Genomic DNA, 13,893 nt, shown 5'->3' on the forward strand with positions numbered 1-13,893 from the left:
TGTCTCAAAAATAAATAAACATTAAAAATTTAAAAAAATAAAAAACAAAGACCACTGACTCAAGACAGCTTGATGTGCAGACCCCTAGCTCGAGGGTGTAAGTGGCTTATGGAGCACACCTGAGCACTCCTCCTTATTTTGACCACATCCTGGATTCCTGAGTGGCATCCTGGAGGACAAGAATACCAGACCACCATCCCCAATAAAAATCCCAGGCCCCAAGCAAAGAGGAGACTCATCCTCCATTTTTTTTTTAAAGCATTTTTTTAAATGTTTTATTTATTTCTAGGAGAGAGAGAGAGACAGCGTGAGCAGGGGAGGGTCAGAGAGAGAGGGAGTCACAGACTGAAACAGGCTCCAGGCTCTGAGCCTGCAGTCAGCACAAAGCCCAACGGGGGGCTCGAACCCACGAACCGCGAGATCATGACCAAAGCGAAAGTCGGACGCTTAACCGACTAAGCCACCCAGGCGTCCCTCATCCTCCATTTTCTTTCTGAGTCTCCTAGATGCTCTGTCTGTATCTGTTCTCTATCTTTGATAAACTCTGCTCTCACCTCCTGCTGGCTCACCTCTGATTTCCATCCTGTGTGAAGCCAAAAATTCTCTTGGCTGGTCCTGCAGGACCCCCTCTGGGTCTTCGGAGCTGGCCTGCCTGCATCATGTGTGTTAGAAATAAGCCCATCAACCCAATCAAAGGAGAGGCATGGAGACTTGGAGCACAGTGAAGTGAGGCTTTAGTCAACATTCTTGCCAGAGGAGGTGTCTGATGGGCAGGCACACTGAGGGCAGTTACAGCAGACAGTTTATCTCCTAGTGTGCAAGTCCCTCCCCTGGTTCCTCATTGGCTGAGTCCTACAGAGGTTACAGCCTTACCCGGATGTCACCTATGGCCATGTAAGGTAAAAAGTAGTCTGACTGGACTAAATGTACCTTCCCTGAGGTGATGCAGAGACTTTCAGCTCCTCTTCCCTTTGTTCTTTGACTCATGCTTATTGCAAACCCATGAAAATAAGCCCGAGAAACAGAGAGGGGGAAAAAGAACCTGGAAGTGAAGTGTCTAAGGGTTTGGGACTCCTTCCTGGGGAGGGTTCATACATATTTCCAGCAGGTTGTAAACCTACTGTTAACTTGCAAGCACAGCTTTTATTTGAAATGGATTTTTTAAGTTTATTTATTTATTTTGAAAGAGAGAGAAAGAGAGAATGAGCTGGGGAGGGGCAGTGAAAGAGAGGTACAGAGAATCCCAAGCAGGCTCCTCACTGATAGCAGAAAGTCCGATGTGGGGCTCAAGCTCATGAACGGTGGGATCATGACCTGAGCCGAATTCAGATGCTTAACTGACTGGCCATTCAGCCTACCCCACAGCTTTTATTTGGTGTTTCTGAAAATGAATCATCTCCCTTGCATCTCACAATGTGTGCACATGCTGGGTTACTGCACGCAGTTGGGGTCCCAAGAGGAAACAGAAGACACACTTAAATGAGAATAATTTGAGGAGGGTTTAATAGAGAGACTATTTAAAAACTGGGGAGGAGGGAAACCAGCATGCAAGACCCAGGGGCCGGCAGCAGAGACGTCACTACCCTGGGCACAGAAGGAAATGGGGAGGAAGTGCTTTCCAGAACTCAACAGAAGAGTTGTGAAGAAAAGCCACCTTGAGAGGAGCAGTATCCATTAGTGGAGGGTCAGCCAGCCTGCTGTGACAGAACAGGAAGGAAGCTGGGAGAGAAAATACCCCAGCCATGCTCTCTACCTTCTACTCTCTACCATGATTGGTTGCAAAATTCACCGACAAATGCAAGTCAGTTGCAAAGTGGATGAACAGCCCCCCAAACAGAAGGTTGAAGAAAGAAGTCACTTGCAAAAGAATACGCGCTGTGCGATTCCATTTATATAATAAGTACAAACACAGGCAAAACTAATCCATGCTGTTAAGTCAAGTTCATTTTTATCCTTGGGGGCCATGACGGAAGATTGGGGGCAGAGGAGCGTGCTGGGAGACCTGGTGAAGTCCTATTTCTCCATCTGGGCATGGATGACACAGGTGTTTTCAGTTTGTGAGACTTCATCATGCTCTACACTTACAATATGTATTTGTGTACACGAATTTTTCCCCGAAAATTTCGAACAAAGCAGTTGCTTGGTGAAAGCACAGCTTTTCAGTACACTGAGTATGTAAATAACGCTATTGTTAATGACAGAAATAAATAGCTAATCTGCCTTGTGTGCTCTGCTAACCACTACCGGTATTCCCCTCACAGCCGTCCCATGAGATGGGGTGGCTCTCCCGCTTTACAGATGGGGCATCTGAGGCTTAGTAAGGTGAAGTAATTTCCCCAGCACCCCCAGATCGCTTCCCTGGCAGAACACACTGCTTTGTGTGTCTTCCCCCCACCACCCGCATACCCAGTAGTCAATGCCTTGAGGATATAGCACAGAATCTGACACATAACTAAAGCTCAATAAATGCTTGAGGGAGGGAGGAAGCAAGGAACGTTATTCCATTGTTGCCCGTCACCCCATCCTGGCATTCTGAATTCATTTTTGTCTCCTGTCTAATTTCTATTGCACTTATAGGCAGCACCAAAGGGCACTTAATTGCTTTTTGTTGCTAGTTCTAAAACGTTCTGTCACTCGGGCCTGGGCCTCTGAGCTGCACGATTGTTTGGTGTGATTGAGGAGTGAAGAGATCTATGTCTGCTTCCCAGGGAGCACAGCCTGGGTGGGAGAGGGGGGATGGGAAGAAGTACAGGAAGTTTGGGGTGGAGGCAGGGAATGGATGCCTACGCCTGACTCCCCACCCCCCTGCACTCCCCCACCCCCACAGGCCCAAACCCTTAATTCTTAACCTTGCACCAAATAAGTAAAAGTGAGTGAATGTCTCCAAAATGGAAACATCTCCTGACCCCACTCCTGCATCTGAGGGTCTGGCTTCTGTCCCTGTCCTCTCTCTTGGCTCCTTCCCACCCTATTGGATTCTTTGTCTGAATCGAGGTCAACAGATAGCCCAATACATGGCCAACTCACCACAAAGCCTGCACTTAGACTCCCCCTGCCAAAAGCTTGTTTCTCCTGGGGAGGTTTTGGCAGACACTGAAAAGCTATGGAGTCTCCAGAGTCCCGGACAGAAGCCTCCCTCTTCTGATCCCAGAAGATCTTTACATTTCCCTCCAGAATTGTCAGAGACGAGGCTCTCCTGCCCTTTGGGAGGGTCATGTCTTTCTGCCACTGCTTGTGTTCTACTGAGTCAACATTCAATGAATAATGAATTATAATAATAATAACTTGAGGAAATTTATGCCCTAGCTTCAACTGGGTCCAAAACATAAAGGGAAAATTCACTGTAAATTACATCCTGGGACTACCAAGTGAATAATGCAGGCGTCTTTCCCCAGAGACCTCCAAATCAACTCATTTAAATTAATAAATCCCAGTCTCCTCTGTGCCTGAATAACAGGCTTATTTATGTGTCTTAGAATTGGCCAAAATATCCGAGTGAAGGAACAGAGCAATTAGAGTCCTTTCTTTATACTGAGAGATTTTTGAGATGCCGGCTAAGCTAGCTAACTCTCATTTTGCCTGAACACAGGAAAAGGAAAAACAACAACATTGAATTCAATCTGGTGAATGGATTGCTTCTAAATCTACATGCTGCCAAATAACCAAATTGACTGAGTTTTTCACTCTTCAGTCACTTCTTTTGTTATTATCTGGGTATAGGGCTTCTTGGCCTAAAACCTTGATTTGGACCAGTCTTTCTTGAAACGATCCTTGCAGAGCTCAAGACTGGAAAATATGGTCTGTTCCGACAGGTTACCCTACTGAGACCCCTTGCATTTGGAGCCAAAATTTAAAATATTTTACAGAATGGGGGCATGGGACTAACAGTCAGAGTGTATGTGGCCTGTGGGAGGTTGGGTATTGACTGGCCAGTGTTACCTCTCTAGTTTGGGGGATGTTAGGGTGGTCAGGGGGCAGAGGTGAATCCTGGAGGAGACACAGGGTGAGGCACTGGAGGGCTCAGGACAGCTTCTCTTTACCAATGGAAACGAACATATTTTAAAATTGCAGGGGGCACCTCGGTGGCTCAGTAGGTTAAGGGTCCAACTATGGCTCAGGTCATGATCTCACAATTCATGGGTTTGACCCCCATGTTGGGTTCTGTGCTGACAACTCAGAGCCTGGAGCCTGCTTCAGATTCTGAGTCTCCCTCTCTCTTTGCCCCTCCCCTGTTCACACTCTGTCTCTCCAAAGTAAATAAACGTTAAAAATTAACATTTCAACAGTATAGATGGTTGTATATATCAAGTCTGCCTCTATGTGCTATGAACACCTGGGGATGGGGAGGAGGTTCTAATCTGCCTTTGTGGGCCATTTCTGTTCTCTTCCCTCTGACCTTATTTCTTCTTAGGCTATTCCTAATCTGTTCATTGTCATCGTGGTTCACATAGCTATGGTGTAATGCAATGCTGATGCTAACTATCTTGAGTTAGGTCAAGTTCCATAGGTTAAGGGCACAGTCCAGCAAATCCACCTCACTTCAGACACTACCTACAATTTTGGGGGTCCCCAGAGCCACCTCTTATTTCAGACCAACTGGCTAAAACCTCCAGGGGTACCTCTTACCAACCCAAGTTTGATAATTCACTAGAATGACTCCTGGAACTAAGGAAAGTGTTCTATGTGAAATGACAGTCTTATTGTAAAGGATATAAATCGGGACCAGCCAAAGGAAGAGACACAGGGAGTTCTGGGAGGATCTCACATGGGAAGCTTCTGTGTCCTCCAGATGCATCACCCTCACAGAACTCTAATCTGTACCAGCCACCAGAGAAGCTCACCCAAGCCGCCATCCAGAATTTTTATTGGGACTTGACTGGGTTGGCCTGATAGGAACCTTGGCCATAAGACTGATCACAGTCTCTAGGTCCCTGCCACTCCTGGGAGGTTGAGCTGTTATCATGTGGCTCAATAGTCCCACCCACTGTCTCACGTGTTTCCTCTTTGTGGTACGACCAGTCCCCATCATCTTGGTAGCATGAACTCAGGTGCAGTCGAAGGGCCCACCATGAATAACACAGGTTTAGAGATTGCCTCCCAGAACCTAGGAACAAAGGCCTGCCAAATTCATTATTATACAACAAATGGCTTTAATGAATATGATTTCACTAGGGCCTAGCTTCTAGGTCCATTCGGTATGGCCTAGAATGCTATTGTGTGAGTGTGTGTGTGTGTGTGTGTGTGTGTGTGTGTGTGTGTGTGAGAACATACACAGAGGTGTCTGAGAAAGTGGAAGGATGAAGCAGAAAGAGCCTTGNTGGTATGGCCTAGAATGCAATTGTGTGAGTGTGTGTGTGTGTGTGTGTGTGTGTGTGTGTGAGAACATACACAGAGGTGTCTGAGAAAGTGGAAGGATGAAGCAGAAAGAGCCTTGGATTAGAGGTTGAGCCCTAGTATTGGGTTGGGTGGAACGTTACCCTCAGGGAGAGTAAAGACAGTAATAGTTTTGCCACCAAGACCAGCTCTGTGCTCTTAGGAGTTTGCTCACAGGCTGGAGGATGGATGATCTGAGAGGGGGGCCAGAGGATGGAAAGAATTGGGGGTAAGCGGGGACATCTTGTAGGACAGCAATGTCAGAGTTAGGAATGGCCTGTGTCCATGGTCTTGTGTGTGTGTGTGTGTGTGTGTGTGTGTGTGAATGCATATGCATGTGTCTGTGCCTGTGTAACACACATATGAGCTTGTGTGAAGGTAAAAAGGAAGGACAGGATAAGTTGACAATACTCTCCAGATTTGGGGTTACCATCCACTATGGTACAAGATGAACCAATAGTGGATAAATGATGCCCCTCTCACCATCATGCCTGATGAGCCACTTGGAGAATTTTGGCTTCCCGTTCTTGTAACCTTGGGCTGTGCCAGATTCCCAGGCAGGGAATACAACCTCCACCAGAGGACACTGAACTTGAAGCTGTGATCACAACATGGTCACTTTGGGCTCCTCCAGCCGGTAGACCAGCAAGCAAAGAAAGGAGTTACTATCCTGTACAGGTGGACATCACTGGCCCTGACCACCAGGGCTGCTGTCACATATGTGGGCAGGGGGAAACATCTAGAACACAATAAATCACTACACTTGGGTTTCCATGCCCCCAGGCAACTGCTACAATCACAGCCTGACAATGGCAAGGCAACTGAGAGCTCAGATCCCTTGAGATAAGGCTCACCAGTCTCTTACCAGGCATGAATCTGGATCAGCTGGCTGGGGGAGACGGACACTGAGGATGTCTTTTAGAGGTGGGAGATGAGGAATATTAGTTTGGTCTCGGAGCCAATTGCAATGGCAGGGACCATAGCTAGCCCCACTCACCTTCCTGTTCTGGCCAAGATTATAGGCAGCTGCCGTGAAGGACGCTCTAGGATGGATTGGACATAGCGGAAGGCTCACGCAGGTTTCAGGGTTTCAAGGGGTAGAGGTCACCACACACCCCTTCTGTATTATTTTGCACCCTCTTTTGTCTCCACTTCTTATTCCAGCTGCTACCATGGCAAACAGGCCCGTTTGGCTACAACCAGCTTCACGCAGGTTATGATATCACAGCAGCTTACCCAAGTCCGCACCCAATACCTCTCACTTCCTGTGCCGGGGCTTCTCAGACACTGAGGTGTGGATACCGGCAGGGACTCACTCAGCATGCACACGTGTGCAGTGCAGAAGTGTGTGGTACTTTGGGCCTGTGAGGCTGCACTTGACCAATGGGGTAAGGAGGACAACAGCATGGGGCTTCTCCCTTTCATTCTCCAAGCAGAGAGCTCTGAGATGTGTTCTCCCAGTTTCCTGTCAAAATCAACCCCCCAGTGGCCCACGCTGGTAGCCAACTCATTGATGCATTCTTCTGGCTTCCCTTCTTTCCCAGCCTCACTCTCTTGCTCTGTGGAATCACATATCAAATAAGCCACCTGCATGCGGACCTTTGTTTTAGATTCTGCTTTGGGGTAAGAGAGGTCTCCCTCAACTGTCTGTTCTCAGTACAAGCTAGAATGAGCCACGTGTGAGTTAGCTCATGAATCCTCTGCTCCAAACTGGAGTTCTTGACATGTTCTAGCCCCCACCTGGTAGCAGCCTCCCCCAGCTCCTTAAGGCAGCCAGGGCCAGTTACCCCCACTGGAATAGCTCCTCCTCTCCCAGGAGACCTTGTGTAATCTGACCCACCCATGACCTCTGACCTTGTGCCCCACCACGGTGTCTCACCTACCCACTTCCTCTCGTTCCAGGCTCTCTGCTGCCCTTGAACACATAGCAAAGCTCCCACTTGAGGGTCTCATAGTGGCTCTTCTCTCTGCCTGGATGCTGTCTCTCCAGATGTTCCCACAGACAGCCCCATCATTCTTTCCGGTCTTCCCTCCACGAGTATCTCAAGGGAAGGTGACCAACGACCCTCGTTTGCCTGGGACTCTGAGGCTCCCAGAAGTGGTGGCGGGGAGACTGTTGGTCTTAAAGCTAGTTCAGACTCCAGCAACCTAGGATACTTTCCCACCCTATTTCAATGAGACCTGACTCTTCCACGTAAAAATTTCAACATCTCCTGTTCCCTCCCCTCACATCCCTCATTCCCATTTATTCTCCTCTCATATTTCCTTTCTTTCATAGCATCATCTCCTCCAAGCTACTACACAGTTTAATCACATAATATATTTATTGTTTAGAGTATGCCCTGCTCTCTCCCTGGTATCTGGAACAGCTGAGCGCAGGGTTCTCAAAGTGTGGTCCCTGGACACAGCAGCAGAGCCTGGGAGCCTGTTCAAAGTGCAAACTCATGGGATCTGCCCCCCTACCTACTGTATCGGACATCCTGGGGGAGTGTCCAGAGATCTGTGTGTTAACAAGCCCTCCAGAAGATTCTAAGGTGCATCCAGGTTACAAGTCACTGCCCTAGCACATAGTAAGTTCTCGATACGTGTTTGGGGAAGAATGAATGGCTTCCGAGGGTATGGATCCTCTTCATCTATTCTATAGAAATGGGTTTTCAGTTGGTTCTTTATCAATAAGGATTTGCCTCTGTATGGAGGATTTGTTACTTTGCGCCAGAGAGAGATTTCTCTTCCAGCATGTGAGCCCCAGCTTGAGAGCACCTGGGGTCATCATAATTAACCCAACACGGGCTGCCTACGTGCACTGAAAGCATCTTGGTGCTTGCTTGCTTATCTCAGTGTGGGGAAGGTGTGGGAGAAATAGAACTGCTCTTACAATTTCCTGTGACACCTGAGCTGTATTTTTCTTCTTTGACTGGGAAACCTCCATCAGCAATGTTATGGAGGGTTATTTGAAAGGGTCAGACGGGAGTGGAGAAGGAGCGAGATGTCTGATCTCTGCCCTTCCTGAGAAATCGAACATTCCTGCCATACAGCAGGAGAGATTCAGGTGAGGCCTCAGGAAGGACTTTCCGAAGGCCAAGGAAAGTAATAGGGACCTAAAGAAAACTATGAAAGCCTCTCTCATAAATGCCCGAGTTGGGGGTCGGTCCTATGGGTGGGCAGGGGAACTGACCACAAGATTTTCCAGACTCAGGGAATGAATTGAGAGGTGGCTGCCTTCCAGTGAGGAGTTGGGAGCAGACATTGTTCCTCACTCAACCACCATGAGGATTTGAACCCATTTTTCCTGGTTTCTTTACCTGGGGGTTTTCATCCTCGGCACCACTGACATTTTGTACTGAATCATTATTTGTGGAGGCGGCTGGCCTGTGCACTGTGAGATGCCTAGCAGCATCCCTGGCCTCTATCCCCGAGACATAGCCACATCCTCTTCTCTAATCGTGAATGCAAAAACCATCTCCAGACATTGCCAAATGGGGCAACGGGGACCGCTATGTGTCCCATGGGGCCCTGAGGATCTATAAGGCCCTTCTTAGCCCCAATATCCCAGGGCTCTGTCACATCGAGCAAATACCATCTGATGGCACTTGGGACAGCAGAATTATAGCAGAGCTTTACTCTGAGACACAGAGCATGTGTCACATGCACGGCCGGCCACCACAAGGTCAGGATGGCTCTGACTGGATCTCTTCAAAATGCTTGTCTTCCAAACCAGCCGGTAGCATCTCAGTGATCACCTAGTCTGGACACTCACTGATGAGGGAGGGGGCACTGATGTCACACAAAGGAATCCCCCTTTCATTTGTAAATGCCCCAGGCCATGTTTTCTCAGGAAACCAAGGGCCCAAAGTCATAGCCAACCAAGTCTCCAGTCCAAGCTAATTTTGAGGTATAGTCCCCAGAAAGACCCTTTCAGGGTGAGGTGAGCCAGGCAGGGTCTTACACGTGCAGAAGCAGGATCCTGTCAATTTAAAATGTGGCTGTGACTATACTTTCAGGGATCATTTCCATAGTCTTTTAAAATGTGGCTAATTTTTTTCCATTGTGGGGTGGTTTTTTTTTTTTTTTGCATTAATTTTGATTGTTTAAAGACATACCGCACTTAAATATTATTTTGTTCCTGGTTACTTGGTGTCCCTCTGAAATGTTGCACCCTAGCAAGCGTCTCACTTGCCTCACCCTAGTCCTGGCTCTGTTCACCAAGATTTTATGATGCAGAACAGTAGGCCTGGGAGTGAGAAGCACAGCGAGAGGAGCAACCAACACTTACCCTGAAGGGCCCGAATACCTATTGTTGTGGAAGCCCCAGCAGCGACTGCTCAGCGTGAGCACACTGAAGATAAACTAGACAGAGCCTCCCAGCCCTGATCCTCGGTGAATGAATGGTCTGGGGTGCCACACATCATTCATCCATGTATTCACAGTCATTCTCTGAGGGCCTGCTCTGGGCAGACGCTGGTGAGACCAATGTGGTAAGGATCGCTTCTAGGCCGGGAAGACAGGCTCGTAAACAAGCAAAGCCTAATGCCAGAGATAAGGACTGCACAAAGCACCGTGGGAGCCTGCTCTCGAGCAGTGATTCATCGGATCTGATCTGCGGGGACAGAACCCAAATGCAAGATTCATTCTCAACCCAGGAGAGATCTTGTCAACTACAGGTCATTTTCCGCAATCGCTAACAAGCCTGCCAGTTCCACAGAGAGATGTGAGCTGGGGATTTAGCTTCATTTGCTTTTGTCACTTGGGTGGCAATCAAGGGACTCCCTACCCGCCCCCCGCCCCCCCCTTAGACAGCTGAGGCTTGGTCGGGTAGAAACAATTAACGAAACAATTCCTACATCATTAGAGGGCTTAACTGATGAAAAGTCAGAATATGGTTTTTTACTGCCCACTCTCTTTTGTGTTTTGAGATTCATGCTGGCAGGGACTTTCAAGGAAGAAAGAGAGAGAAAAGAATGCTTGGGAACCATGCTCTAGCTCCCCATTTTACAGATGGGGACAATTGAGTGGACAATTGAGTTGTTCCGAGGGCCAGCCTTGAAAGAGAAATTGTTAGTAGTAATAGTGCAGGTCCACAGGTGAGGAGAAGAATGCGGGGGGAGGGCAGTGGGTGACGGGAAGAATGGGGGGGGAGAGGGCACTGTCTATCCCCACTATTTCAGTTGTTTGGGGACACGCACAACCTTTCTTTGTTAAGAAGTTAATTAAGAAGTGGGGCACCTGGGGGTGGGGCGCAGTCAGTTAGGCATCTGACTCTTGATCTCAGCTCAGGTCATGATCTCCCAGTTCGTGAGTTGGAGCCCTGCATTAGGCTCTGTGCTGATGGTGCAGAGCCTGCTTGGGATTCTGTCTCTTCTTCTCTCTGCCCCTCCCCCACTTGTGCACTGGCATGCACTCTTTCTCTCAAAATAAATAAATAAATTTTAGAAAAGAAAAAGAAAAGAAATTAATTAGGCAGCAGCTAATCCCTACAGCGGTGATAAATAGAGCTAATAAGCCAGCATTTGGTTTGTGGCAGGAGAAATGGGACACTCATGGCCGGTGCCAGGTGTCCCGCCCTCTAGGGAGGAGGGGCTGGGCAGTTTAAAGAAGGATCTGCCTGGAATGTGGAATGTGGCGGCACTGGGGTCTCTTCCCACAACAGCCCCATGCCTACCTCGTGAGTTTGAAAGCCCGGCAGCATGGCATCTGCTGTCTCACACGGGAGAGAGAGCAAGAAGCGCCATCAGCCCCATTTTATGGTTGAGGAGACTGGCGTCCAGAAATGTGCAGGGATTTTTGCCAGGGGGCATTCTGCAGAGCACTTTCCTGGCAGACCCTGACTTGGAGCCCAGCCCTCTGTGTTGTCTCCCCACCCTGGGCCCCCTCCCCAGTCCCGAAGGGGCTCTGCTGACGGAATACACCATCCAGGATGCTGTCTTTCCACAGTGGGGCTGTGTGTGGCCATCTCTGCCCCATGGCCAATCCTTTCTGTCAACTCCGCCAGTTCAGGGAGACCCAACATCATCTACCTCTGAGTCCGTCTGCTACAGACTTCTTTCTTACAGTTTTCTTTATATAGACCAAGCCCATCTCCCCTCCAAGACTCCCTGCACTAAAGACCCTGTCTTTTGCCTCCTGCTAGCCCCGGGGCCTGGCTCAGCACCTGGCTAGCATGTGTTCCAGAAACACGGGCTCCCTTCCCCTGCTCTGGTGTGGCCTACCCTTGTAATATGCAGGTGAAGCCGACTTTGGGATTCTCTGATCAGCTACACTACAGCTGATTCACTTTCTGGAAGCTGCCATGGGAATGGTCTTTGTCCTTGAAACAAAGGATTACAAATGCAGATGCATGGCTGGGCAGGGGTGGTTGAAGCAGGTACCACAAAAGCATGGAGCCCACCTCCTGGGTCTCTAGGGGCACCTCAGGTCCGCATCAGTGGGCAGCTCTTCTCAGCTCCTATATACGCTGGTTTCAGGAAACTATGGAGCCAGCAGTGTCGGACTTTGCTTTGTCAAGGGAAGCAGAAATCTAAATTTCGATGTGAAATTTCCCAAAGTGACAGTGTTAGTGTTAAATCCATCTTTTTAAAAAGCCATTGTGATCGGATCAAACAAACCACAAGTCTGGGCTGCCTGTCTCTCTGCCTGTGGGGGAACTCTGACTTTAGCGCTTTCTGAGGCAGAAGGCTGAAAAAATGGGAGGAAGAGCCAGGGTGGGTTGGGGTCTACAGGAGCCACCCAGAATGTCTTCCCTCCCTCTTCACCCCCACCTTGTAGGGGGTGCCGGGGCTCCTCTGTTCTGTACTTGAAATGGTACGTCGCAGGCCTGATGCAGTTGTGCTGGGTTCTAAAACACCATCCCCTGCTCTAGTGGTCTTGAAGCCTCCCTCCCACCAGCTCCCCGTGCTCTTTCCTTCCTGTGGGCAAATGAGAGGAAAAAGCCATCAAGTCTCGTGGTGCTTTCCACGGCGTGGCAATGTTCGTCTCAAATGTCTTCTCGGCGAATCTCCGTGTTTTCAATTACCTCCTAACTCACCTCCAGGGAGCCCAGCCAAGCGGGAGGATTAGTAAAATAATGAGTTTAAATTATTTAGTTTTTTCCCCCTTGTCTTTATTCTGTGGCAATATTGAATCTAATCCAGGTCCAGATGCATTGGGTGATACATGATAGGTTATGGCTAATAACTGATCTCATTTTCAAATTAATATGCAAATTCCCTCGGAGCTGAGGAATGGAATGAAAGAGGCCAGTTGGGGACAGCAGGGAAGAGAGTTGTGAGCAGGGAAGGAGCAAGAGAGGAGAGGAGGCTGCAATGTCCCCCCCTTGTCTTCCCTTCCTGGTCTAATCAGAACCTTTCTAGGAGACACAGGGGAGGGGAAACTTGATAACATGGAAAATTATCTTTGTCAAACAGAATCCCCAAGTGTACTCATGTCTCCCTCTACAGGGAGGCTGCGGGATCTTTGTACAGCGGAGCTGGAGGGGAATCTTCCCCCATTTTACAGATGAAGGGACTGAGGTCCGAACATACAAAGTGAGTTGGCAGCAAGTCTGTGCCTAAAAACCGGGGTTGCCCTATGCCAGCTGGAAGGCCAGAGGGAGAAGTCTTCTGTGAAGTGAGCAGCAGGAGAAAGGAGATTCTTTATTTCCCAGACTCTGAAAATATATCCCTTCTAGTTCAAGAAGCAGGTCCTCTGTGTACGGGAGTCTCTGTTGGGGCATACCTAGCCCTTGGTCAGCACTCTGACCCTTTCTGATAATTACCAGTTGGAAGGTTGAATTCATGAAACACAGTGGGGCACCTGCTACCTGCTGTGTGCCAGTCACTGTACTGAGCGCTGGAGACAGGCTTTTGTTCTATCTGTTAATTTAATCATCACTTTCACATAACACATGGGAAGCAGAGTCCCAGCAAGTGACCTACCTTCCCAGCAGAGGTGGGTCTGCATTCCAGGGCTCCTGAGTCTATCCCAGGGCTAGCTCTGTCTCCAGGCCAGCTCTGAGTCATCAGGCTAGGAGCCCTGGACGCGGCTGTATCCAGCCTGGATTTTATTTATTTTGAAAAAGTTCATGGAAGAATAAGTCGTCTTCCCAACTCACCCAGGAAGATGGGTTATCGGAGGGAAGGGGTCACAGGCTGCACTGACCCATAGCTAGTGAAGAGGGAGTGGTTGTTCTTTGGCGGGGAGGGAGCTGGGCCCAGGCACAGTGCCCTGGTGCAAAGATTGACACCTGGGATGCTTCATTAGGCAGGATTGTCTCAGCAGGAGCCCTGTTCCCTTAATCACTTAATCTTCATGTAGGTTTCCTTAATGTGTATTTACCCTCCTGTCTATTCCCTTCTCTGGGCTGCCTTTTTTGCTGTCACTGGGGCTGTGTCTCAAGATCCTGGTGTTGTTGAATGCTGGGGGATGGGAGGCAAGAGGCGGGAGGGACAGAGGCCTGCAGGATAAATGAGCTCAGAGCTGGGAGAGGGGAGTCAGGGAGGAGGGATTAGGACACTGTGCTGTCCAAAAAGACAGTCTCTAGCCAAA

The sequence above is a fragment of the Crocuta crocuta genome, unplaced genomic scaffold (genome assembly GCF_008692635.1).
Source record: "Crocuta crocuta isolate KB4526 unplaced genomic scaffold, BGI_CrCroc_1.0 scaffold44, whole genome shotgun sequence".
NCBI lineage: Eukaryota > Metazoa > Chordata > Mammalia > Carnivora > Hyaenidae > Crocuta > Crocuta crocuta.